Source organism: Uloborus diversus, chromosome 7, assembly GCF_026930045.1.
Source record: "Uloborus diversus isolate 005 chromosome 7, Udiv.v.3.1, whole genome shotgun sequence".
Lineage (NCBI taxonomy): Eukaryota > Metazoa > Arthropoda > Arachnida > Araneae > Uloboridae > Uloborus > Uloborus diversus.
The window spans coordinates 30,801,120-30,825,926 of record NC_072737.1 but is presented as its reverse complement, the minus strand read 5'-3'; the positions used below and the strand labels follow the sequence as shown (position 1 = coordinate 30,825,926).

Genomic DNA, 24,807 nt, shown 5'->3' with positions numbered 1-24,807 from the left:
AATGGTTTTTCCAGTCATAATATATTTACAATTTTTGTTTATTTTTTTCCCACTATAAGTGAAAAACTGCTAATCAAAATGTAAGTAAACTTATGAAAATACAAAAAGGGGTAGTGTAGGGGAGTGCTGGACTAACTTTGATCAAAGGCAATTCGGAAAATTCGGGTCAAGCCCGTATCTGCGTACCCGCAGTGCAGGGGGATGGGGCACGTCCTTAAAGGGCCCAATGGTCCAAGAAATTGAAAAAAACTTGCACTAAGATTTATTAACATTGCAAATATACACTGCTGGCCTCTGGGGAGAGGCACTAAAGGTTTTGATGCAGAGGGCCCAAAATTTACAGATCCGGACCTGATCCGGGTAATAAGAAAACACATTCCTAAATAAGCAGACATCTTTTATTAGGAAAAAAACATTGCTTTGTGACAAAATTACATTAGATTGTTTCTCACGAACATTTTATTATTTATAATTCGGCTGCAATAGTGTTGGACTGTCACCCCAAATTTGCTATGCAAGTGAATGCAATATTTTTTAACTCTACAAATTTGATCCGAATAAACTGGGGCCGGATAAACGAGGTTCTTTTTATCAATTTGCCAACTTTTTAAGCATTTAAAAAATACTACATTTCAAATTCTGCATTTATGTATAATTCCAATCTTAAATATTCTCATTCACATACGTTGTCGCAGTTTCGGAAAAACCCAGTGACCTGTTTGACTTGAAATGGAATTAATCAATTACTTTTTAAGATATAAATCATGTTTGTTTTTATAAATATCTTCATTTTACCAACTTATCGTATTCCTTTTATTTCTCTCAAAGCCCATGAATTCATTGTTAAAATGCTCTGAAAGTTTGTTAAATTACTTACAGGAAAGACATCATCAATAGGGTGAGCCGAAAAAACTCATTTTTTTTTTTACTTCAAAGTTGTAATAGCACGAAAAAGTTGCGAATTTTAAAGACAAAGGGGAAAAAAGAATTATGGAAATCAATTGACATCTTCCGTTCGCGCATGGGGCCTAAAATTTCACAAAATATGAAAAAAACATCATTTTTGAGAATTTTTTTTTAATTTTTAATTAGATGTTTTCTTAATATAATAGTTTGTAACGTCTTTAAACAGAGCCTCAAAACATTGTGTTTGAATTTGATTTCGATCAGCTAATATCTTTCGGTCGCGCATGGGCCCCAAAATTTTCAAAAATAATGAAAAAGTTATTTTTATGGGTTTTCGGTATTTGATGAATAATCAGTATTTAAATATAATGGACGAAGTATTTTTTCAGTCGAACTGAAAATGAACTGGAAAAAAAAAACTGTAAGGTTCAGTCAATGTTTTCCGGTAGCGCAAAGCCTTAGAAACTCTCCTGCGCAGGCGTCGGACAGCAATCCAAACAACGTCACTCGCCTGGCTGGGGGCACCGGGGCACCCCCCTCCACGCCATTCCCGCCATCCTAGAACCACGTTAGCTGTTTCCCAACATTGTTTTTTCAGTCTGCATCTGTCAGTAGTGATCTCAATAAACTATTATTTAGCTTGATCTAACTGTTTTAGTTCTGCAACTCTTGTAGTTTTCTGTCATGATATATGATTGTGCAACGAGCAGTTTGTCTCTTCCATTTCAATGAGTTGCCATTCCATCATATGTTTCAGCTCTTGGATGGCAAGACAACGGGTCTAGTCCTCTAAAGGGTCAATTGGGGAAAAGTTAGTAGACTGCCGGAATCTTCCAGTAGTTAACTTTCAGAGTAATGATTGCCTGGTCCCAGAGATGGACCAAAACGCGTTCAGCAAAAATCAGCATCATTAATTTGATATTTCAAAGGCAATTGAATCAAGAACTTGTAAAAAAGATTTGGCTCTAAAAAATCCTCGGCGTTTATCACATTCGAGGTGGTTGACAAAGGCAAATAGAACTCTCAGATTGTGTATATAAGTGAAGAGAGCTTTGCATCTGAACTTCAAGACTTAGTATAGTTTACATTAAAATCATTCCAATCATGCCAATGTGATTTTCTATCAAACCATCTTAAGACGACCCAAAACTTGTTTACCAAGCAATACAATGTATCAGGTACTTGCCAAAACCTTTGCTTTATGCTGTCAACCCTGCGATCGAACGGACTGGTTTTTCGCTCACTCAGAAAACTTACTGTTTAGCCATGACTCAAGATGACAATAAATACATAAATGTTTGGGGTTCGAAGAATTCTGTAATCAAGACAGATAGATCCAAGAAGGAAAACAGTTAGAACATTCACGCAAAAGTCAACTTCTATGTGCAAGAATACTCAGAAATGGTCAACTGGATGTACTGTGAATTATCTTTTTTCCCCATTGTTGGTACAAATCAGTGACGACGACGACATCGAATTACACATCGACAGTGACTCAATCCCTGACTTTGAAGACCTATTTGTTGGTGAAGTTAGGCATGGATGATCTGGACAGTAGGGTGGTTCTTATAAATCCGTCTCGAGATGCAGCTCTACAAACTTTTCCTGAGACTACCGTGACGAGTTTTAAGCATCGTTCAATGGTCTGCGTGTGCACTGGGAATTGATTGAAAGTAATGTTCCAGACAGCCAACAAACTTTTCATCAAGACCAATTGACCCTTTAGAGGTATTGGGCTCCGTTGTCTTGCCATCCAAGAGCTTAAACTTGTAGCGAAATATCAATTCATTGAAAAAGAGGAGAGAAACAGCCCATTGCACAGGCATATATCATGGCAGAAAACTACAAGAGTTGCAGAATGAAAACAGTTAGATTTAACTAAATAATAGTTTACTGAGATCACTACTGATAAATGCAGACTGAAAAAACAATGTTGGGAGACAGCTAACGTGGTTCTAGGAAGGCGGGGCGCCCCCCAGTCAAGCGAGTGACGTTGTCTGGATTGCTGTCCGACATCTGCGCACGAGAGTTCCTGAGGCCCGCGCTACCGGAAAACATCGACTGAACCTGACAGTTTCTTTTTTTCTATATCATTTTCAGTTCGACTGAAAAAATACTTCGTTTATTATATTTAAATACTGATTATTCATCAAATACCGAAAACCCTTAAAAATGTAACTTTTTCATTATTTTGGAAAATTTTCGGGCTCATGCACGACCGAAAGATATTAGCTGCTCGAAACCAAATTTAAACAATGTTTTGAGGCTCTGTTTAAAGACGTTACAAACTATTACATTAAGAAAACATCTAATAAAAAAATTTCAAAACTAATGTTTTTTTCATATTTTAAGACTCTTTAGGCCCCATGCGCAAACGGAAGATGTCAATCGATTTCCATAATTCTTTTTTTCCTTTGTTTGTCTTTATAATTCGCAACTTTTCCGCGCTATTACAACTTCGAAATAAAAAATTAGTTTTTTCGGCTAACCCTAATCATTAACTAAGGTTGTTTGAGTGAAAATAAATGGTCAAAACGCCAAATTAAGTAAGTGAGCAAAAAAAAAAAAAAAAAAAAAAAAACATTAAACTTAAAAATAGCATCCATTAACAAGAAGTGTAACAGCATTAGGGGGATACTAGTTTAGAAGTGTCCAAAAATTCACTTTTTTATGTCATTAAATTGGTAAATTTATTCAAGAAATATGTTGCCAAAACTTCAGCGAAAACTTCCCTTTAGTTCCGATGCTACTCAAGTGACTGTGGAGATCCGAAAACATTCACAGCAATTTTTTTCAAATGCATTTCATTTTTCACGAAACTTTTTTTTTTTTCAACTGGTTGGCATTCTAGCTTAAAGAGTTATTGACCAATCGTTCTAAAATTTTTTGTGAATATTCTTCATTCAATTATACTCAATACTATATGAACCTAACTCTGGGATGATATTGTTGATAAGAATATCTTTTAATGCGAGAAATAAGTTAAAAAAATGGTAGAAAACATGACATTGTGATCAAATATCTCAAAAACATCCAATTTTTAACTTTTTTGATCAGAATTAGGTTTATTTTCAGAGGAAATATGTTGTTTAAAAGAAAAAAAAATTTAGTCGGGGGGCTACGGGGGAAGAAACTGCATTTTGTGGATAAAATTTTGAAACCTTGGCATGTTTGTAGACATTGTATATACAAATATTTTAGGAAGGGGAGGCATTCCAAAATCCCCCCCAAAACCCCCCTAGCGGCCATTTTTGGTCCAAAACAAAAAATGGCGATTAAAAAAAAATAATAATAATATAATTTTTTAAATGATTGGTTGTATCACTCCATAGATGTTAATTATATTTTTCACCGTTTAATGCTCCATTAAACCTTTAATTTGAGAAATAATTTCACAAAAGTGTTTAAAAAATCGATATTTTTAAATTATAAATTATCAGACGTGAATTTTCCACCCTCATAACATAATTACTGGTTTCTGAATTCAAAGATACATTTAATTAGGGTTGTATTAAAGTAGGGTTCCTGTTATCCGAACTCTAATTGCCCGAACTGTCCAATTATCCGGCCATGATGTACCTCGTTTTTTATGACTGAGCACGCATAATCGAAACTATTTCCAAAGGGTATAAGAGAATGAGGACTTGAAGAAAAATGGGTGAAATTAATGTCAAGACAACATATTTCTAATCGAAAGAAATTTAAAGTTTGAATTTTAAATTTCTTCTTCTTATTACTATTATTACTTTTGTTGCTGTTGTTAATTCTCCGTTACCCGATTGATCACTAGTAAGCTTTTACTCATTTTATGAGAAAAAAACATACCTGAAGTGTATAATAAAATGTCTCTAACTGCTTCTTACAAAAAGATTCACATCGATGCAATGTTGACACTTTTGACAGAGAAGGTTTTATAACTTAAAAATCTGAGAAAGAACGCACCATCCCCCAATGTTCAAATTTTGGAACACCGTATTAAAGCTGGGGCTTTTAGTGTTAATGTTGAATAGATCACAGCTTTCAACGAACTTTATAACTGAAACTTTGAAAGAGTTGATTCTGTGTTCTTTTCGCATCTTATCGCTATACTAAACGATGTACGTATACTTTTTAGTAGCTATGCTCGATGGTAACCAGTTTTCGTAAAAGATCTTCTTTAATCCACAAACTTTCTAGGCGTACACAAAGGCATCGAAGAAGGAATGTTTGTTGTAAAAAAGAAAATGAACGTGTCTTCTGTAATTAAATTGGACCATGCTTACAAGCAAAACAATGTGGTGGTGAAAGGAAACGGGGGTGTAATTGGTCTATCACAGATCCAACTGCGTTAAGATGGACGTTGGTTGGTCTTAAAGTTATCAATTTAGTTAAACATTTTGAAAAAGTTGCACCTCGACTCGTTTAAAGAAACGCTGTATATGCGCAGTGAAGAAATGTTAAGTTTCCAAAGCCTGTTGTCAAGAAAGGTCTTGATGAGTCAGGCCTTGAAGAGAAATAGCTGAACATGGAAATCCATTTTTAGAAACATCGAAAGAATTGTTCTCATTAGAGACGAATATAGCAGTAGACAAAAAATATGTGGAGCAACTCATGAAGATGGGCATGTTGGGAAAAAAAGTTACAACAAATTCATAGAGAAAAGAATTGTGACTCAAAAGTCACTTCATATTCACGGGTAGAAAAAAAAATCTTTTTAGTCTTTCATTTTTACAGAAAAAACAGTAAGTCTGTTTAATGAAAAGATTAAAATTCGATGCAGATTCATTTTCAAAGCTTTTCATTATTTGCAATATTGTACATTTAAACCTGGATGAATTTCTCCTCTATGAAAATCAACCTCACCCTCCAGCGATTTCAATAAATGGAGCTCTTTGTACGGGAAATAAGTCTAATCATTAACATTCCTGCTCAATGAATTAAGTAATAGTATTCCTACTAATGAAGACTACTCGAGAGAAGACGAAAACGAATTGAGAAGGGTTGCTGAAGATGAAAATGATGAATGCCAATTTTTTAGAATAAGTGAAGAGATACATTGTGATGCTATTGTCTATGATGGTTCTTTCATTGTTCACATGAAACGACCTAGGACTGAAATTTTTTTGTTGGAGTATTTGAAGTCTATTCAGGATACAGATGCAAGACATATAAGAGGAATAGGAGAAAGATATCATTTTGGAGAAAATGGTTTGCTTCCTGAGAACTGGATCAGTTTTCTCCGGAATGCAGATAAGAAGACAGAATTGTTTTTCATGATTGTACTGCCTATACCATCTTGTTTTGCTCTTAATGATTCGACAGTGATTTTCATTGAATACAACAGCTCTAGCTCCATCAAATCACGAGGAAGCTGATTGTAAGATCTTCGTACATATAGCAGAAAGAGGATACAGAAGCATATGAGTAAGAACTGTTGGCCCCCGCTGTCATTTTAGGTGTATCATACTTCCATGAGCGGTACAAAAAGGGAGAAAGAAAATGGAGCTTAAACTACCTAAAAAAAAAGCATACCTGATTGAAAATTTCAAATATCTGGGCGAATCTTTGCTACTTGTCTTCATGTAACTTCCGTCCGTAAATGAAGCTAGAAAATGTTTTTCCACCAGCAAACAAAGATGAATGATGAAATTATCACCCACAGCTGAAGCCCTTAGACAACTTATATTTAGTGCTTATCAAGGTAGATATCATTGAGGCAGTATGCTTAAAAATTAACCCTGAACTTAAATTCATGATTGGGGTTTACAGTAATTGATGAGAAACACGTTCTTGTTTGTTTGAGTTTGCCCGCAGTTTCAAGTGCTTAAAGCGAATTTATGTCATGCAAGTGTAAAAAACAACTGCTCTCAAATAACTTGTGGGTGCTTCAAAAATAAACTTATCTGCACATCGATGTGTAAATACTGCAATGGAACATGCTATGTATCTGTGTGAATTACTAGTAAATTCAATCGTTTTAAATTACCATCTGTACAATCATTGTACGTATCACTTACTCAGATTTTTTTGTAGTCTTAGTTGTAGTTTTTGTAATAGTGAGTTATATTTCAATAAATAATAATTTTATTAATAATAACAATACTGTTAGCTTTATTAACATAGCACTCAACTCCTTATTGCAGTAATTAATGTTAGTTCTCTTACATCGTTTAAGACATGGAACAAATGTTTCAAATTGTCTAATGAGAAAAGAAAAAACTTAAAATTTGTTTTAAAGCTTTTAATAAATAAGTTTTGGAGTTCTATGAACAAAATATCCGTGCCCCCCCCCTCCCCTCATTTTGCTAGTGCAAATATGATTTATAAAACAGCAGCATGTGAGTGAAACTTCCAAAAAATTGCGAAAAAAGTGTTTGAAGTTCTCTTTTTTTTTTTTTTTTTTGCCGATAATGAAAATTATTTTCGTTTTAACTAATCAAGGTATTTTATTCATTCTTAAATAAATATTCAAATGTTTGTTTCAAGTTTTGAAAAAAATACTAGCTTTGTTTATAATTTTTATTTCTAGTTTTATTTGTAGTTTTGTCATCAGTTTTTATCAGTAATTTTTAAAACATATGTTCGGATTTTCTAATGTTTCGGATTTTATGGGTTCGAATTATTGGGTTCCACTATAAATGAATTGATTTTCTTTAACATAGTGCTTTAAAATGCATAAAAAAACATTTCTCAAACAACCCCTCCAGAAATGTTAAAAACTTTAGTTAATTAAAGTTTCGTTTAAAAAAATAAAAGTTTTTGAAATTATTATAAAAATTAGGAGGTTAAGACATATTTTGATGGCTTTTCACTCTTTAGTAAGCATAATAGAACTTACAAAGGAAGATACAGTGGGTGTTTTTCTAAAAATAAAAAATAAAAGTTGTGTTGTGTTTTTGATTAAAATGGCGCCAGGGGGATTTTGGGAGAGGGGGATTTTGAAGTGCCTCCCCTTCTAAAAATGTTTGTAAGGACATTGTCTACATGCATGACAAGTTTCATGCTTTTATCACAAAATGCAGTTTCCGGCTATATTTTCTACCATAGCCCCTAACTAATTGTAAATTAGTTACTAATTGTAATGATTACAGATAAAATTGTAGCATCGGTATTTCCCACAAACAACAAGCTCTGATGGCGACCGCCCGTAAACAGCAGCTTCTAACTCCACTGTTTCTGGTGGAAATGACTTGAAAAAATTACAAGGGGTACTTCAAAAGATGAATAAAATATCCTTCAAGTTTAATGAAATTCTAGTTATTTCTTTCTTGTTAAAAACATTCACGGAAAACAGTAAAATTTCGGCTTTATAAACTGGTTCCCCCTTAAGTGATTACACTAGTTAACAAAAAATAACTTTTTGTCTGCATCCTGATTTTAAATAGTCTATTCCTAATAATAGTTCGAGAAAAACGAATATGTTAGTGGATTTCTCTTATTAGCTCTTGTTTTCAAGATACGTAAAAGCCCCCTGAAGAAAGTTACACAGCAACCACATGTGTAAAGGTGAAAAAAAAAATCTTGTGTGATAAATGTTATTAAATAGGTTTTGTTTTATGAAATTATGCTTATTTTTCGAAAAGCAATAATTGCTTTTGACTTATTGCTGTAAACGCTTCATTTTCGATTACTTTTTGCACCTCAAATAAGAACCATCTCTTGCAATAGTTCAGCAGCATTTGGTGAGCATTGACTCAGCTCAATGACCCTGGTATCTGCGTTCCATTGTAAAGATATCTTGGGGAAACCTTTCCTCATGCTCTTTGTTCATAGCTTTAGTTTTCAATCAAAATATCCTGGAATAAGTGAACAAAATAGATTTTCAGAGACCTATCCTTCATCAACGGTCACACAACTTCCGTAGGGATTGTTTGGCCTACTGTTTTTAGTTCTCTTCTTCTCTGCTGCTTAGAAATACTTGTAATACAACCCTTAAAGACTTCCTGGGTTTTTTTTTTTCTTCCCTCGCTTTTTTTTTTTTTTTTTTTCAAAAACAGTAATTTTTATAACTGCGCGCCTTTGAAGGGCCGTTAAAAATTCTCTCCTTTACCTAAGCTTCAAAATACTATTTGAAATTTCCCTGTAAGGCATTGGAAAACCGTCTTTGTTCATAGCTTTCTCGAATTCTGCATTATACCTTATAATGAGCATGGGTGGGAGCAGAAATGATTGGATCTACTAGAAGCTGATTTTGGGCAATTCTCTTCCTAGAATTTAAATTTCTTGAAGTCCATTTCAGTTTTATGTAGTGGGATTTTCTATCTCATCCAGGGGTCAAAGCTTAGAAGACAGTCAGTTCCATAGGGGTTGTTTCTATCTGCCAGAAAAAGACAACATTAGGGAGAATTCACTATTCTAGTTGGCACTGTATCTTAAAAACTAGAGCTAATCCCAACTTTTTATGGTGATTTTCGTGTTTGGCGGTGCAAAATACTTCGGAAATAGCTATTTTCGAGCCGGATGCATTTTTGGTGTTGATTAGTGTTGTAAATAAAGCATAATCTAAACCAAAACTTCTAAGGGAATTTCCTTTGAATTAGTAAATATTCTGATAGCTATAAAAGTCAGAATTGCTTAAATTTCATTTTAAAGCAGCCTTTTTTTTTTTTTTTTTTGCAACTCTAATCATTGGCTGAGATAATTTAATAATGTAATTTAAACTCTTTTGGATACTACTACAGTATTTTATTTTCCGCTTAAAATAAAACTGAAGCTACCTGTTAATTAGTCAGTTAATATTTTAATACGCATCAGAAGGTTTATTGCTTTGTGTTTATTTTCTTTTCTGCTTTTTCAGTTTTGATAATAAGCTGCAGGAGACTCTCTAATTAATATGACTGTATAAAGGGCTTCTTCCTGTAATATGCGAATAAAATTTCACTTAAAATTGAGTCAGTAAATTGACATAATTACATGAATAATTCAATATTAAAATGAATTATATAATGTTAATTTTACACGCTAATTTGGGAGAAAAGTGGTTATTTCCAGCTAAACATTATTGATTTTGTGCATCATAAAAAGTTTACTTGAGTTAATATAGAAGAAATACCAGCTAGTAAGTGTGAAGCTTCAAATTTGATTTATTTAACTTAATAAGTAACTTAATGCAAAAGGAAAACGTGAATTTTTATTACGTTTGGTTAATCAGAACATAAATATGAATATGAATTCTTCAAAGCTAATATATATGTTACATCCAGTAACTTTAATCAGAAGCTAAGGACGAAATATCTTTGATTTAAACTAAAAGTAACATTTCTATACGTGAACTAATTAAATTCTAAACAGTTAAAAACGTCACAACACCGTATAAAACTAAATAGAAAGCTCTGATCCACGCTAGAGCTTTGACAATTCATACGGATGAAACTTCTTTATTAGACATATTTGGAATCAAGTTCAAAAACACGTGACAATAATAATAAAAGTATTGACATATACTATATTAATCTGAGTATTTAATTGATTCACTTTATCGTTTCTATAAATGTGAATAATGTTGGAGTAGCAGAGAGAAGCTTGCGAAGAAAAAAATACTTTAACTGCTCAAAATGACGTTACATGTAATTTCATTGCCATTCTATTTGCGAATGGCTGTCATATAAACATAAATGTGGTTATGCTTGATATCATATTGCAGCGGTGTTCCTAGCAATGGTGTCACCTAGGGTGGTTGTTCGTGGTGCCACCCTCCCCCTCCCTCCTCTCCCTTTCTCCTTTGAAAAAAAAAACTTAAACGTTTTATCTAAACATGAAGGTTTAGAAATTTTTAGAGATAACTCTTTTTTTTTTCTGGTGCTACGAGAGACAAATTTAAATTATGAGCGCATTTTATGCAAAAAACTTTCCTTGATGCATATGTAAACCGCCCTCTCCTCTCCATATTGTGCTCTATCTACGTCAAATTCAGATACGCAGATTAAACATAATTTAAGATATTTTGGGGAACTTTTTGATTCGTTGTGTCCCCCCCCCCTCCCGAAGGATGTCATCCGTATCGGGCCGTCTCCTTCTCCGTAGTGACACTACTACATGTTGTTACATGGTTCTCATTGGCTGAATAAATGTTTAGTATGAAAAACATTGGATCGGTCAAGCCTAATAATGATTCTTACCATTTTTCCCCTTCGCATTATCACTCATAAAATATAGTATTTAGTGTTTAAAGATTGCAGATGTCCTGACTAGATTTTTTTTAAATAAAAAATTGAAAAAAGAACAATGAAGCCTTCTTTAAAAATAACATATAGTTTGTTATAACTGTTGTGCTCTCAGTGAAAATTCAAATTAGATTTACTCAAGTTTTTGCAAGATTTGATACTCTGTAAGTCAGAGAAACTGTTTTCTTCAGTGTAATTAGTTTTTTTACTTCAAACATTAAAAAAAAAATGTCATCCGACTGCAAAATTTTTTCTTCATTTTAGATTTTTTTTTTTTTTTTTTTGGGCCCTTGATTACTCTAATTTGCAAATGATAATTTTTGAAGCAACAATAAAAGTTATAATTTACTTCTCCACTTTGAAGCAGTACTCATTTTCATTGCAGCTCCCCCAAACCTTACATTGATGCATACGTGATTAATATTTTCATAGTTAATTGTAACTAACATTCAAAATTTTCTTTGTCACTCTTTTGATGTAATGTACATTCAATGTACTAAAATTTCCGCTACATTTTACGACTTCATAAACTTGGACCCAAACAAATGTTGGATTAACATCATCCTGATAGTGAAATGGAAAATTTTCTTTAGAAAATTCTTCCTTCCTGCTATTACCCTTAACCTCACACACTCATTCAAACTCCGGGTTTTCATTAGGTTTTGATTATCGAGAACGTACTGAAAACTTCCCGAAGAGATAACCAGAAATCAAGCGCTCCGTATGCTTTCAAAAATTACCTCAACAACTAATGGTCATGATATCTCTTTGGACAAACTTTTCTCGGCGTGGAATGTTTCATTATACTAATAAACGCTTCCTATTCTTATTCATCTTCTGGGTAGACATTGCCACTGCATCGTAATTACTTTATCACCTTTCCTCTCCGGATAGGTTCGCCACTCGCCTCAAGGAACTATCAATCAGACTTGATAAAGACTCAGCCATTCCTCCACAATCGCTTTTCCTCCACCACGGCGGGAAGGATTTGCATTTGCCAATTGTAGCCGAATCTGGCGAGGTCTCATCAGGGCTATGATTTATTTGGGGGCGTCTTTACGCGTAGGCATCTTCCACCTCAAATGTAATTTTGATGGGGTTTCCATTAAAAGCGCATTAATGCCATCTCGATAATGATGTGGTCGCTAGCTGCAGCCCCAAGACTATGATGTGGGCATTTTTCGGACCGCGGTCAGTGATTTGGTATTCATTAGTGACCCTCATTTGGTTTATGAGTCCGTCAACATACCGTGGCCGCGGCTTGACTTTTGAGGCGAACCAAACTGATTGCCAGCAGGACTCGTGTCGGACATTGCGTGAATGATGATTATGGGATCCGCAGTGAATGTGAGTTTGGCAAATCTTCGTTGTTTCTCTTGTGGCATTACTCAGACGGACGATTTCATAGATTGAGCTGTTATCGTTGAAGATTTTCGTAATGTTTTCCCAGCGACATCCCACCGCCCTTTATTATTTTGAGTTCGTAACATTTTGTTCAATCAAAAAGTTAATATTTCTTAAATTCAAGAATTATTAAATGTTTATTTTGTTCAAATATTTGTAAGTTAGTATATTTATGTAAAAAAAGAGAAAATTATGACTAAATGTTTAAATAAAATAAAATCCCACCCCCAAATCCAGGCATTATTTCTTGTAACACTTTGGTTACCAAATTTTCATAGTTTACAAAAGTTGTTCTCATAAAAGAGGACTATCTAAAAGAGCGAAGAATCAATGCATTCACAATTTCATATTATGCTGTTATCGCTTAAGATTCCATTAATGTTTTCCCAGAGACATCCCACCGCCCTTTATTATTTTAAGCTCGTAACTTTTTGTTCATTTAAATAGTTAATATTTCTTAAACTTTAGAATTATTAAACTTTTACTATGTGAAAATAATAGGGAAGTTGCAACCTATTAAATGTTCATATTTTGGCTATTGGATATTGTTAATTGACCCTCAAAACTAAAAAATTCCCCATCGCCGAATTTTAAAACACCGTGGTTGATTTTTAATGAATTTTTAAAAATCCACGCGCAAAAGTGCGCTCTTCTGAAACGTCACGAGCCTACGTCACAGGGCGCGAATGGCAGCCTTCCGCCGAAAATCCCTTGTTTTCGCTAGGAACATTTTGAGCGCGCTGATATTTTTATTTTTTAGAAATTAAATAATCCTTTTGAACACACTATGGAGACCGGATTCGTTAAAGCACAATCTAAATAATCTTCCTCATGTAACATCAATGAGGATATTCGAATATTTCCGAGAGGATGAGAGGTTTAATGTTCCAGAAACGTGAGGAGTTAAATGCGAGGAGATAAGCCTTTTACGTTTCGTCTGCGAAGTCGAATGCGTGACCTTCGGCTTCTGCCCTACCGGAAGGCGCATGTCGTCACTTCCTATGCCATCTGACGTCACAGGCGCTTGAACTTTAAAAATTAATTTAAAAAAAAAACTACTTATCGTATCGCAAAAATTTTTTCACCTATGATGTTCATACATGTTACTCTATCATATAAAAATAAAATTGAAAAATCGAAAACTTCCCTATTGTGAGTTAGTATATTTATTTTTCAAAAAAAAAGAAATTATCTCTAATATTTAAATGAAACAAAATTTTCCCCCGAAACCAGGCATTATCTTTAGTAAAACTTTTGTTATAAGATTCTCATTGCTTACAAAAGTTGTTCTCATAGAATAGGTCCATTCAAAATGGCAAAAAATCAATGCATTCACAATTTTCTTTAAAATTTAGTTAAAAATTCGATCAAAGATATTTCATTTATTTAAATTTATTCCGAATTTATTAATTTATTTATGCATTATAAAAACCAAGCAATGATTAAAAAAAAAAACCTTTAATTAAGCGACACTCATGGCATATGAAATTTTCCACACAAGAAAAAGATTTAAAATCATGAAAATTTATTGAATTCGTAATCTTCTTTGGTTAATCAGAGTTAATTAATATTGAACACTGATAACTACACAAAGTTTTTATTTTAAGCGATGAACAAAAACCAAATTTCAGTAAAATTATTTTTCTTGGTCATTCAGTTATTCCTCGGCAACCCTTTCAAACGTCCTAGGAACCTGCGGTGTTTTCCAGTAAGACAATAACTTTGTCCTTCTGAAGTGTGTACAAAAACCCTATACAACGAGCTATGATCATAAGAAAGGGCCAAGTATTTTATTATTCCAAATTAATTTTTCCAGACACTATGTCTATTGCAGACAATACAATATTCTGGGATACGTAATTTCTGTCTAAACCAGGAGTTCTCGAAATTTTAGACATCGCAACCCCCTTTTTAGACTAAGTATTTTGGCGACCCCCCCCCCCCCGCCCCTCCCAAGCTTTACCTGTGTCTAAAGCCTAAAACAATAACTAAAAACTAAAAATTCGATAAGTTTTATCCTTAAAAACACAAGTTCCTCGTAAAATAAACAGGAATTTTTGTCTCTTGAATTATTTTATAATAAGAGACAGTAGTAGACCTTTTACTGATTTTATAATTTTGCAATAGTTTTATGAGTTTTTGACCTATTTTTGTACTTTTTTGCGTATTTGCTGTGTTTTTATTTAAAACAGCAATAAATTTCTTTTTTCTTTAAATTTTTCTTCCAGATCTTGCAAACCTCCTGACACATCCCGCGACCTTCCTGGGGGTCGCGACCCACCGTTTGAGAACCCCCGTCTAGGCGAACTGTTTGTTATACATAAAAATTCAACTTCCCCACTACGTTTTTTGCTGGCTTCTGTTTTATTTCTTGCTATTTTCTACCCTCTTTTCGAGACGTAGTTTTGAATTTTCACGGGAAATGCATTTGATAGCTAATGTATATTGGTACGATTGGTACAAGCATTTGCTGACGCAGATCATCTTTATCGTAAAATGAAAGATGTCTTTCTTGAGAAGTAATTTTGAATTTTCTCGGAAAATGCATTTAATAATTAAATGTTTATCGGAAAAAGAAAACACATAAACGTAAATCTATAGAAAATAATAAAGCAAAATTTTTGAAGTAAACAGCGAAAGTATAATAAAACAATTTTAAAAGAGTTGAGAGGAAAAAAACTAACTGCCACTCGAGTGATTACAAGCTGATCTGAACGCTAACAAAATAGTATCCTCTTTAAGCAATGTTTACTTTTGAATGTAATTTTTGGAGTTGGCGCATAATTATAAAAGAATCTTAGTTATTATCATTTCACCAAGATGTTGTTAATAATGTGCCAATAATTATAATTTAAAGAAGGAATTGCTGAAAACACTGGGCCAGTCTAAATTTATGCTTCTAATTGAATCATTATTGTACAGCTCGTTATAATTATAACACTTACTTATATATTAATTTATTTAAAGTCTTCACTCTATTTTATTGCATTGCATGAGCATACATTCTAAAAGATAGAAATTTAAATTCCTGAACAAATGAAAGTGAGTGCAATTTCAATATGTCACCAGAACTTTGACAAATCAAAAACTTTGACAAATAGCACAACCTTTCATTTCAGTCTAACTCTCATTTACAGATGCAAAATATCACTATTTCTGCATCTGTACAATACCAGAACGCACAAATACCATCAGCAAGCTTCAATGAAAGTTCATCCATTAAAATGCTACCAGGACACAACTGGACGCTGTCCTGTAGTTGATAGCCATTGATGTGTGCCTCAAAATTTCAATGGTTCAGCACACATTGACCATTGTGGATGACCACAGCGTCGGGATGAAAGAGAAATGCCATTCAAGACCCCCCCCCCCCTCCATCAGTGCGAGGAAGCACACTACAAAGGAAATGCGGTTCAAACAATCGGAATAATATAACGAGACGGAATACAGCGGGTTTCGGTTCTGGTAGCATATTGATCCCCTCCCTCGCCATGTTTCTGACAGTGTAATACCTCCTCTTTCGAAATACACGAATAATTAATGTTCTCCTAGTCCAAATCATGACAGTTGTAGGAGAGGAGAGTTTTTTTCTCTCCCCTCCGCCTGTTTCGGTTTTGCTTTTGTATTTACTTCCAAGTCTTTACCTCAGAAAACAACGCTCGTGTTTGTCGGCATATAAATCATCCGAACACGTGGTTTTCTGGGACGTAACAACTCGCCCCTTTCTGGATGGAGGGGAGGGCGAAATTTCCACCTAGCTGGAGTAATTAGCGAAACCAAGAAACAATGAAGAGAGAGGAGTTAAAAAACTTATTACGTCTGATTGCGTTGATTAAACACGCCGAGACCTAATTACTAGGTAATGGAGGGTAATTACTGCGTGATATTATTTTTTCGTTTTGTGTTTTTTTCGTTTTCTCTCAGAGAAGTTTCCTCCATTTTGCACACACTTCGTCCGTATTTGAAGGCGTGTTGTCGCTCGCAGGGTATGGCGAGAGGGGATTTATGTTTCCTTTTAATTCATTTATAAAAATTGAGACGGTAGAGTGCGACTGATTTCTCTTGTTCCTTAATTACGGCGCCTGAGTTTTAACGCCTTCTATACCCAGTGCTGAAAATTGTCTGTGTTGAGTTGCAGTAAAGAAATTAATCACTCGTTTGCACTTTTAAAGTGAAAACTGTTTGTGTTGGGAATTATAAAGCTCATTTTGAATTGCTATTCATGTTGGAAATATTTTATAAGTAAAACTGTGTAATGCTGGGGAGGGGGGGGGATAACGAGTATGAATCAAGTGAAAAAAGAAAGTTTTGAAATTCATATGCATTTATTTTTCAAAATGTATGATGATGTGAAAAAATAATAAGAAGAAAATAATGAATATTGAGTTTTTTAATGTTGTCGCTATTATTTTTTACAACGATGAGCTGGTATTATCTCCTCACTGCAATGTTTTATTTATTTATTATTTTTTTTTAGCAGTAGCTCTTGAACATAGAATTCATTGACTAGAGTGCGCACAGATAGTGCACTCTGCAAAAACACATGAAAAGAGGTATATAGGGCGAAAAACGTTTAAAAAAATGTAACAAGCTAAAATATAAAAAGGTAAACTGTAAAAATTTAAAATGCAGGTAACAAGGTAAAATATAAAAAGGTAAACTAAAAATATATAACGTAACAAGGTAAAATATAAAAATGTAACAAAGTAAAATATAAAAAGCTAAAATGTAAAAATGCACAAATATAAAATGTAAAAGTAAAACTGAAAAATTTTAAAAATATAAAACGCAACTATTTAATTTATGAAAAGGTAAACTAAAAATATAAAATGTAACAAGGTAAAATATAAAAATGTAAAATATAAAAAGGTAAAATGTAAAAATGTACAGATATTCGTACAAGATGTAAAATAATGTAAAATTGAAAAATTGTAAAAATATATAATACAAAAGGATAAAATGTAAACACAAGTAAGAAGTTAATGAGGTCAATCAGTTTGTAATCTCTAGTTTTTTTTCCCGACATTCCAATCTCTCTCATATAGATTTCATAACATCAGTTAGACATTCATTGCAAAAAATAGAAAATGACAATTGTATCTTTTATTTTTAAAGATAGTTATAAAGTCATTCTCTTTTGTATTGCCATTTAAACAGGAAAGTATTGTGTTGTGTAATTTTTTTTAACATCTTTCTCCACACTCCATTAAAAAGAAGAAGAAAAAAACTTACGAATATATATTGCATCGACTATTAATTTGAAATTCAGATTGTTTGTTTATTTTTGTACCTGTTCTGCACACCTCAACAGATTTAAACGAATTTGACGCTAAAACAAGTTTTTCAACAGAACAAGTTTTTCATACAGACGAGAAAAATCGATCTAGCTTTTGTTTTCTGCAGTATTAAGTTTCTTGTAATCATTTTGCAGTATTGAAGTCTTTATAAATTCCTCTATACTTATAAGTTAAAAGAAAAAATCTCAGTATGAACTATTATTTATTTATTTATTTATATATTTGTAAAGATGAGGATACTATTTATTCACAAATTTTCAAAGCTCTTATCTGACAAAACTGAATACGATAGTTAGCGATTGTTTTACAAATTAAGGTGAATACTGACTGAAAATTCGTTGATCACTGCAGCAATGTTCAAAATTAAATATCACATACAAATATTGCAGAGCATTATTTCGATTATTAATAACTCAGTTAGTTTTAGTACGTTAATAGTTTCATCTTAGGAGGAAGTATTGTTGCTTTGGTTATGCTTCATATCATCATTCGTACCTTGATTATAGCTCCTTGTCATCAATTTTGAATCCAATTTTCTTATGAGTCATTTTTTTTTTTTTTTTTTTTTTTTGGCAATTAAAAGTATTTTTTTCACAAATAAATGGAAATGGGAGCCAAGCGTCAATTTTACGCAGGTTCTCTCTCACATTTTCAAAGAAATTTTTGTTTCTCTGTGTTGATAACGTGATTCATTTTAAATATATTAAGAAAGATTTTTATTCCCTTTAAAACCTTTAATTGTTTTCGAATCTACTAGATTTTGCTTTTATTTTAACTCTGCTTCTCACAATGTAACACATAAAATTAAAAGTTAAGTACAACTCAAAAACAATCTGTTTTGATAAAATATATTTTATCGAAACGAGAACTTTCATGCTCTTTTTTTTTCTTTTTCAATCTTTTTATTTTATTTTTTTATTAATTTATTTTTTGAGTAATCAAGACCTATGCTTATTGATTTCATTTCAATCTCAACGTGACGTAAGTGATTTCTATTGCCTTTTTGATTTGTCTGTCTATTCACATGACCCCTTATACTGAATATCTACTCCAAAAAAGAATTACGTAACCTTGATTTTTATGTACAAATTCGTCGGGAATTTTTTTAACATTAGAAAAATGTAATTCTTTCAGGAACTTCAGTGATATTGTAAAATTTATCGATTGACTTTAACACAAGAAAATACACTATATCTAATAAGCTGTTGAAACAAAAAGGAAAAGTTTCTTCTTTAATATCTTTTCCCCATAAACCACCCAAAAATATATCGTCGGTTTAGAGGAAAAATTCACTAAGTGCATTTTAAGTCGATTTTGAGGTGTTAGCACATTTGGATTAATTGGCGCATGATTAATCCAAAATAACTATAACGCAGACTTAAAACAAAACTTGAGCATCAAACACTATATATATATATATATATATATATATATATATATATATATATATATATATATATATATATATATATATATATATATATATATATATATATATATATATATATATATATATATATTACAACAAAAAATCGCCCATGGGTTTTTTACTAACTATTCTTTACATTTTTTTCTACATTCCCAGAAATTAATCAGAAAGCACTTCATGAGTTTTTTCTTTAAACCGACGATATGATAACTCAAAATATTTGTAAAATTTCGATTTGACAATACATCTAAGTTTCAATAAACTGTCTCAATTTGCTCTGATGTTTTTTTTTTTTCAGTTCCCAATAATAGTTCACATTACTCTCCCTCAGAGTTCGAAAATATCATAATATTTTCTAAAATATCGAAAGAATCTGATACTTTGATACATATCGATATTTTGATATACATCCGATATTTTCAATCAGAACAAACTAAAGTCCTCAAAAAATAGTAAATGCATCCTGAAACCACTCTTTATGTTCTTGTATTATTATTAAAACAATACAAAACTTAAAATTGAGGTTTTTTTCATTATTTATATCTAATATCTCATTTTTCATTTTTATCAATTTTAATGGCGTTAATTTAGCATTAGCTGTTTTAGTCATTTCTCTTCGTTAGCAACTTTTACAATTATGTTATTCAGTAATAAGAAATATGTATTAATCGGTGCACAGTCATAAGACATTTCTTAACGCTTAATATTTAATTTGGCACTTTTAATCTGAATCCAAATTGTTACATTGCTAATAATTTTATGACTATAAAATACTAAAGGACTATTACATTAATGATGTATTAACACATCATAAAAAATAGCACACAACTTTTTGGTTATTTTAAATAATAAATGAACAATATTACTTTGATTAATATAATTTTTATAATGAAAATACCGTAATTTAAAAAATAAATATCCAAAATATCATGATATTTTCAAAATATCAGATATATATCGTGATATATATCATGATATCTATCGACTGATATATATCGGCGAACCCTGCTTCCTACATATAATTTCGCTCAAATTTTCAATTGCTTATAAAATCCTTTTCATTCATCCACTCAAGTTCAAATACATTTGCTTTTAACTTGTTCTGGATGACACTTGGTGTTAAAAACGTTTTTTAAACATTAATTAATTAATTAAATTGAGTTTATAAATTTTAGTTTTATATGAAAGAAAACTCATAGACTTTTGTAAGAATTGACCTTATTATTTTTTTATATATATTTTTTAATGAAATCCCACATTTATAAGAAAAGTACTATTTTAATCAAAACTAATGGTTAAAATGGTGCTTCATTTTACCCATTAGTTTCGATTAAAATGGCTCATAGTATCTTTCTATACTCAAAAATTTGAATCACTCAATCAGAAAGAAACCATCGTATTTTACGTAACACGATAATTCATTACGTAATAAACTGCCGATATATATATATATATATATATATATATATATATATATATATATATATATATATATATATATATATATATATATATATATATATATATATATATATATATATATAAATGCTTTTGTCAATCCTAAAACTGTTAACAGTATTTAATATGATATTTAATAAAAATATGTCTAAAGTGAACTAACATTTATGCTAAGTTTTATGTACACAGAGCAATTATATGGCGGCAATTCTTTATTGGGAGAACTCTAATTTGTCAGAAACAAGTTTAAGGTGTTTTTTTAAGCATATTGCATAATTTGCTAACATCCAAGCCAAACACAAGTTTGACTGTGTCACAGAAGATTTTAGTTCGAGAAATTGAAAAAAAAATTACATACTAACTCTGACGTGCATTTCATTTTCGCTCAAATGTACAAAAATAAGTTTATACAAAATATAACGTTTGCTTGCATGACGAGACATTCAAGTAAGACATAAGGACATTTACTTTGTTATTTGAATCATAAAAAGTTTTTAATATATTTTGCTGTAGGCAGAGCGAACTTGCACGTTCGTCTTAGCATGAAATATTTTTCAGTTCAAAAATTGAGTACCAATTGACGGCTGTTTGACGGAAGGAGTAATAAGAGTAGTTACCCCTCCCAGGATTCGGAACCCCACTTTTTTTCCAAATTATTAATAAAGCGAGATTGATTTTGTTCTACTTTTTGTAATGTGTTTGAAAAGCATGAGCGAAGATTTGATGTCACTCAACAAAAGGGTTAAGACCGAATGTGAGTCAACTGTAAAAAATTATTGCAATACACCGTCCTGTTGCAACGAACTTGAAGGGATCGCAATTTTTTTTCTTTGTCATGAAATTTAAGCAATTTAATGGAAAATAAATTGGGACTGAAAATGTATTTCGTTAAAATGGATATTTAGTAGTATTGGTATTAGTTGTAACGGGATTTCACTGTGTATTAAAGTATGGAAGATTTTAGAGTTATGATATCCTCCTTGTCTAATTTCTTTTGAGGATATAATTCAATTTGAAGCTAATTGTATTTGTGTTTGTAGAGTTTTGTCCAGAAAACCTCATTCTCATGCTTATTTTTTTTTAATATATAGAACAACTTTTTGTTCAAATATGGATGATTAAAAAAGTGCTAACTTTCAAGCCTGAGGGAAATGTGAATCCTCAATAAATTCCATTACAACAATGGATTTGCTTTGAACAAACTTTAGTGAAAAGATCTTTTTACGTAAGGAATGAACCAAAAGGATTTTTTGATTTCTTTATTTTAACTTTTTTTTAATTAAAAAAAGTTTTAAACGTTAGCAATTGTGGGAGGAATTCACCCACCGTCTTGAAATTATGAGTGAAATAAATCAATTTTCACTCATGAAACTTCCAAACTAATTAAATCAACTCAGGCGGGTACCAAACCCATTTTTGGAAAATGTCTGTCTGTGTGTGTGTGTGTGTGTGTGTGTGTATGTATGTATGTGTGTGTGTGTATGTATGTGTGTCACGTCTGTGTGTGACCAGTTTTTTGTGGCCGCTCTACAGCAAAAACTACCGCATGAAATCGAACGAAATTTGGTACACATATGTGCCCCTATATGATCTTGTGCCCATTGGTTTTTGGCGCGAATTCCTCAAAGGGGGGTGGAGCAATGGGACGTTTTTTGAGTTACGCGTGCTTGCTATTCCTCAGGAAGTAACTGGCGGAATCAAACAAAATTTGGTCCATATGTTGCCATTAACAGGAACAGGTGCTGATTCAATTTTGGTGTCAATAACTCAAACGGGGGTTGAGCTATAGAACGTTTTTTTGTCGTCAATTGTGACTGCTGTATCTCAAGAAATAATGAACGGAATGAAAGAAAAATTTATCGGCAAGTAGCCCTTAGTGGGTATAAGAGCTGATTTCATTTTGGTGTCAACAGCTAAAAAGGGGGTAGCGCAATCGCCCGTTCTTTTTTTCCATTGTGAGTACCCTATCTCAAGAAGTAATGCTACGTTCTGGTTGAAATTTGGAATATATGTGAATCCATACGTAAACAGGCTTTGGTTCAATTTTAACGCCAATCGCTCCAAGAGGTGTTGATTTTTTTTTTTTTTTTTTTTTTGCGAATAAAAATAGCTTTATTAATGCAACAATAAGAAAGATAAATCGTAATAGATTGTCGTCTGCGTATTTCTCGTGATTTTAATTGTATGGAAATGATCGGAAATATTATCTCAATGATTTAAAATTTTTAACTGTTGCCATCTTATGTTTGTTAACAAATAAAATATTTGTAATTAATTTAAGCAAGGCTTTTAAAATAACTTTCAATTTTCGCTCTTTGCTTTGCTTTTGCAATAATTCAGACATTGGGATGGTCGTCAAGTTTTTGCATGTGTAATTTTGTTTTTGTTGGGAATATTGCTTCCTGGTCAAGCATGGGGAGGGATCAGAAAAAAAAAAAGAAAAATATAGAAGAAAGTTTCGTGATGGCCACAACATACTAGTTTATGTTTAGTTTTCGTTTATATTTCAGAAAAATGTTTGAAGAGTGTTTACGCCAGCTCCAATAATATACACAAAAAAAAAAGTCGTTTCTTTTCAGTTGGTACTAGCTGAGAATTAACCATTGCATTATAAAAATATGAGAAAGTAAGCAGAATGTTTCTTAAAGATATCTAGTGTAGGACAATACCAATTTGCTATGAAAATTGTACGTCGTGTTTCTTTGTTCTTCAGAGTTTCTTCAGATATTCTGCAGAGCTTGAAATTTTTACAACGTGACACAAAGAGATTTTTCGGGGTTGCGGAGTCGGAGGAAAATGACTGACTCCGGCTCTGCCTCCAACTTTGGAAATTATAGAGTCCTCGATTCCGACGCTGACTCCTGCTCTTTTACCCCAAAATCAGTCTGCCTCCGACGTATCGCAAGCACTGGCAGAGTTACGGACTTTGAGAGAAAACGATCGACTCCGACTTTTGGAAATTTAAAGCTTCGACTCCCGGCTCTGACTCTAACTCCTTTACCCCAAAATCACTCTGACTCCTATTCCCTTACCCCAATATCTTTCTGACTCTCGGCTCAGACTCCGACTCCTTTACCTCAAAATCACTCGGACTCTTTTACTCTGTCTCCCTGAATTGTTGTTCTGCGGATTTTCTTTTTTTGCTATTTTTGTCGCATAACTTCGCTATTCTCTGTCGTTTTTGCTCATAGTTGTATTTCTTTGCGGTGAAGAAATTGCTCCTTGCGGCAGAAACACGTAGAAAGTTTATCAAAGCAAAAAAGTTTCTCCTAGATAACGGGACACCCCTCAATATTTTTCGACTTGTGGATAGCAATATACTGGAAGAATTTTAGCTTCCTATTTTAACTGAAAGAGGGTGCTCAAAGCCTTCCCCAGAATTAATAAGTATGGAGAGGGGGGTTAAAAAAGTACATTGAACTGAAAAAACAATGCTACATATTATAATATACCCTAGTGATGTGCATATACATTGCAATAAAATAATCATCTGCAAAAAACCAGCTGGGGAAATTAAATGTTTCTAAATTTGTGGCATTTTCTATGGTACGGCGTATGTTAAATTAAAGGGTCATTGAGCACCCTTTTAAAATTTGAGTAAGAAGCTAAAATTTTTACAGCATAATATTATTAGTAAGTTTTAAAAAAATAGGGGGTGTCAAGGACTCTAGCTGAAAAAAAAAGTTTTTTTGAACCACCCTAAATTGCATTTTACTTCGTTACATTTTGCAAATTATGAAGACGTCACAAAACTTCTATAAACTCTCTTTTCTGAATGACAAATCTATCTCAGCTGCATATGAACAATTCCCAATTTTTAAAAATCAAAACTTATACCACCACATGTACACGGCGCTCTTTAGCTAACACTTACTCTTTCCCACCTCAATTAACCTGGATCTCATTGCAGATTCAGCACCATGCTCCACTTCTCAGAGATCAGTCGGTGTCATTGCGATGCTATGTATAAATCAAAGTAAATGACAGGGCGCCCTGGTCCACGGGAGGCAAAGAGGAGCCTTGTAATGATGGGCAGACTAGACCCTCTTACAACACTCCGCCTCCTCTCGTGGTAATTTCGCGCCGTTTACCTACCTACTTATAAAAGACGGGGGACTATTTTTTTCCGCCCCGTATGTGCTCCGAGATGCTGCAGGCCGAACGTGACTCT

The 24,807-nt window shown here is 32.7% G+C and overlaps 1 protein-coding gene across 1 annotated transcript in view; it reads left to right on the top strand.

Moving 5' to 3' along the window:
- Positions 1-24,807, top strand: part of LOC129225600 (sine oculis-binding protein homolog A-like) — a 184,535-nt gene that overhangs the window by 132,139 nt on the left and 27,589 nt on the right. The window lies entirely within an intron of this gene.